The sequence below is a fragment of the Diceros bicornis genome, chromosome 23 (assembly GCF_020826845.1).
Source record: "Diceros bicornis minor isolate mBicDic1 chromosome 23, mDicBic1.mat.cur, whole genome shotgun sequence".
NCBI classification, from domain to species: Eukaryota; Metazoa; Chordata; class Mammalia; order Perissodactyla; family Rhinocerotidae; genus Diceros; species Diceros bicornis.
Window position 1 is genome coordinate 19082112 of NC_080762.1, and position 4985 is coordinate 19087096.

The following is a 4985-nucleotide window of genomic DNA, read 5'->3' on the forward strand; positions in this document are numbered from 1 at the left end:
AAGCAAGGATCCTGCTTTGGTTCGCATTGCCTCACCACGACCCACAACTTGTCATCTTCCTGGGGAGGATTAGAAAGAGAAATCACCCCTGAACTTGAATTTAATATTAAACTACATTACATCAAAATTTAACCGAGAAAAAACAAAATGGGACCCAAGGTGGCGGATGGCGGAAGGGTGAATTATGGGGAGGAGTAATAAGCCTAAGAGCATTACCTTGCCTAAGCAGCCAAGGTTACCAGTGTTTTTGAGCCTTTCCCATTTTTTAGCACCAGTTGTTGGGAAAGGCATCATCTCTCCATCAAAGGTTTACTCCTTACCTGGTACCTTAGCAGCTGGGTCCAGGCTGGGGCCACACACCCATCCATGCACCCAAAGCTCCGAGGCTATACTCTGCCCAGGGACAACTTTGCATATCAATCTCCTCTACACTGTACCCCCAAAGCCTCCGAGCTGTCTCAGTGCATGGAGCTTAGCTCTGCAGTGCTAAAATTTAGAATGCTTCCCCTTTACAGAGACACCCTCAGACTCATTCTGCAAAGGAAGTTCTAGTGATTAACTGTGTGAATATAAAAAGACTCTGCCAGTTTATATCACATAATCAGAAGGAAAAAAAATGGGAATCCTTTTTGCATTTTTAAAATAGTGATCACTTGATATCCAGGTTGATGTTGTGTGTGTGCTCGCACGTGCGTGTGTGTGTAAGTCATACAGACACTAAGTGAATATCTGGCAATTATTCAGTTGAATTGATCAAGGGAAACACAACCCAAGGTCATTTAAGGCCCTAAGTGAACTTTTTGCCTTGATTTTAAGTCAACCGTCTGCCTAACAAAATAACGTGTAAGTTCTTTGTGCTTATGGTCACAAATAGAAATTAAATAGACCTATAACAAGTAAAGAAATTGAATCAGTAATCAAAAAAACTTCCAACATAAAAAAGCCCGCACAAGAGGCTTCACTGGTGAATTATACCAAATATTTAAAGAATAATTAATGCCAATCCTTCTCAAACTTTTGGGTAGCAGCGTTCAAAAGGAAGGAAAAAACTGTCATCATCCTAAACTGCCCTTTGTGATTGTTATAATTAATTTGACCTCATGATATCACTGTTTTAGAGACGTAATCATGATAAACAAGTCATAAGATCCTTGGCAGGAAAAAGGGTAAATATGGACAGTGATCTTAAAAATAGTGATTCTTCACATTTTGTTTTTTATATTCACTATAAGAAATTTATGTAAGCCATAGACTGTCTCCCCAAGGGGATAAAAGCACGTGAATATACTCACATACATACATACAAAATTTTGCATGCAGTTGGACAGATCTCAAGTAAAGAATATCTGAAAAAGTTTATTCTGTTTTAAGAAAAAGGCACAGTGATATCTGACAGAGAAGATTCTTAGAAGTTCACAAATGACAGTGTCTTCATGACCAGAGGCACCACATTAAAGGGGAAAGGAAAAGGAATTTGGAATCAGCAACATTTGCACTCATTCTCTTTGTGATTCTGATCACGTAACCTTTCTGTTTCCTTCTCTCTAAATTGGAACAGATAGTACCTATCTGTGTCAGACTTCGTGGCTGCTCTGCCCAGATCCCCCTGGATCCCTCTCACATTTTCTGAGCACCGTTTCCTGGCTTCTGCCTCCTTTCGTTTCCAGTAACCAGCTCCACCACCACCACCTGAGACTCAGGAACTGCCCTTGGCTACCAGACCACCATTGCCCGTAGTCAGAGAAAGCCAAGCGCCTCAGTGTTTATATGTCCACCCCCCACCCCCACCCCGTAGCCCTTAGCCAATGACTGATGTTTAGGGAGAACAGAAGCCTAGCTCACTGACCTCATGATGGATAACTCTGAGTTGCAGTTTACAGTCCAGAGCTCCTCCGTGGGATCAGGCTGAGGCATCCTCTGCTGGACAATTCCTGAAACCTCATCGTTGTTTGGCTTCTTCCCCTTCTCTGTCCTGCTAATCCTACTCCCTTACCTGTTTCTCCTAGAAACATTTCCTTAAAAATCACTTTTATAGATTACTGCTTGATTCAAGTTCTACTGATGTAAGACAACACCTTGTAGGGTTGATGTAAGAATTAAATGAAACATGATAAAAAAGAACCTAATAGAGTGCCTGGAACAGTAAGTTCTCAATAAATGGTACCTAATATCTTTATTCTGAAACTTTAGATCCCTTCTAGTGCTCATAGGCTAGGAAAGAAATTTTCTCTTTTTTCATTGCAGAATGATTCTGAGAAACAGCTTGCTCCTTGTCTAGACTAGGATAAGGGTTTAGTATGACCTGTATTGATCATATACTATGAAACTTTCTTGTGTGAAGGCTCATGTTTCACCTAATTTTTTTTTTGTTCACCAAGATTAGTTTTTGGGGGGGGGGGATTGGCCCCACACTAACATCTGTTGCCAATCTTGCTCTTTTTCTTTTTTCTCCCCAAAGCCTCAGTACATAGTTTTGTATCATAGTTGTAGAGTTGTAGCTCTTCTATATGGGATGCCGCCTCACATGGCTTGATGAGCAGTGAGTAGGTCCGCGCCCAGGATCGGAAAAGGCGAACCCCGGGCCGCTGAAGCGGAACACGCTAACTTAACCACTACATTAATGGGCCAGACCCAAGATTACTTTTTAAATGTGGAAAGTACTTCTTATTCTGCCTTCAGGGAAGAAATTTTATGTTGTTGTTGCTGCTTTCACTTAAAAATAAGGTCAGTTATGAACCTAACAACAGAACCCCAAAATACATGAAGCAAACACTGATTTTGACAAAAGACCATCAATGGAGAAAGAATAGCCTTTTCAACAAATGTTGCTGAAACAATTGTATTTCCACATGCAAAATAGACCATTTTCCACATGAATTTGAAACTCTCCTTTACACTATATACAAAAATTAACTCAAAATGCATCAAAGACCTGAATATAAGAGCTAAAGCTGTGCAACTCTTAGAAGGAAACTTAGGTGTAAATCCTCATGACCTTCGATTAGGCAAATATTTCTTAAATACAACACTAAAAGCACAAGCAACAAACAAAAAAAATGGATAAATTGAACTCCATTAAAATATGTGCATCAGAAGACACTATCAAGAAACTGAAAAGACCACACACAGAATGGTAGAAAATTTGAAATCACCTTTCTGATAAGGGTCTAGTACCCAGAATATATAAAGAATTCTTATAATTCAACAGTCAAAAGACAATAGTCCAACTTGACAATGGGCCAAAGATTTGAATAGACATTTCTCCAAAAAAGATAAACAAATGGCCAATAAGCACATGAAAGGTGCTCAACATCATTTGTACTAGGGAAATGTAAATCAAAACCACAATGAGATAGTACTTCACTCCCACTAGGATGGCTATAATTTTTAAAAAGGAAAAAGAAAATAAGATGTGGAGAAATTAGAAGCCTCATACATTGCTGGTGGGAATGTAAAATGATGCAGCCGCTGTGGAAAACAGTTTGGCAGTTCCTGAAAAAGTGAAACATAGAGCTACCACATGACCTGGTAATTCCATTCCTAGGTGTATACCCAAGGGAACTGAAAACATATGTTCACACAAAAACGTGTACACAAATGTTTATAGCAGCATTATGCATAATAGTTAAAGTAGATATAACCCAAATGTCCATCAGCTGTTGAATAGATAAATACAATGTGGTATATCTATAAAAAGGAATATTATTCATCCATAAAAAATAATGAAGCACTGATATATGCTACAATATGGATGAACCTTGAAAACATTGTGCTAAGCAAATGAAGCCAAATATAAAAGACCATGTCTTGTATGATTTCATTTATATGAAATGTCCAGAAAAAGCAAATCCATACAGACAGAAAGTAGATTAGTGATTACCAGAGGCTGGACATAGAGGGTATAGAGAGTGACCGCTTAATGAATATGAGATTTCTTTTTTGGGTAATGAAAGTGTTCTGGAATTAGTGGTGATGGTTGCACAACATTGTGAATATGTTAAAAACCACTGAATTGTACACTTTAAAATGGTTAAAATGGTGACTTTTATCTCAATAAAGAAAAATTTTTTAAACAGGCAAAGTCAGGTTATAAAGAAACGACTTAAAAATCTGCTCCATTCTTACCAGATAAGACATACCACTTAGTCCAAGACTTTGCTGTAAAGGAGATTTACAAAGTTTGGACAAACTTCCCAGACTTATTCTTAAAATATGAATTATCAGTTTTTCTATTGTTGTGTAAATTTCAACTAATTATGTCTCCATTCCTTCTTCAAATCTAATTTCTTCCTCCTTCAATTTTGGTTGTGCCATGTTGGTTTTTTCTTTCTTTTTTTGGTCCTTATTGCATGTAGGATGAGAGAGAAGTAATGGGAAACGGAGAACAAAGAAGATAGAAATAAAGAAAAGGAAGAGTTAAGAAATGGCTGAGAGGATTGAAGGAGTCAATAATAAAAAAAAGAGAGAAAGATAAAATGTGTCCAGTTGGTTAGAGCTTAAGAGACCAAGTTGACAGCTCAAGTCTCCATGTGGGCAGAACCTTTCTTTTTTTCATAACTGCAAGTCAGTGTAAAAGGTCAATTAATTCAGTGAAAATCCAGGAAAGGGGTTTTCTAAGAAGCTATAGCGGGATTCCCTCTGGGCAGTGATCAGGGCCAGGAAAGGGAGTATGCTGTTGGAAATGGGGTGAGTGCCAGGTACTAATGTTATGTAAAGGAAGAATCAGCATTGCCTGGTGACAAAAGGACAAGTGTTGCATGGAAAAGAAAAGTTATTTCTCAGATTTCACTCTTTAGGAACTCTCAAGGAAAATAAGAAGCACTTTCTATGTAAAATAATTGCTCAGCTCATTGTTGGACCCCGTGCCAGAACTCATTTATGGTGGTTTCTAAACACAGGTACCAGACAATTTCATGAACAACAGTTACCTCTTCTATCACCATCATTCCAAAGATAGACAGAGTTAAGCTTGAATTGGGTCCAGA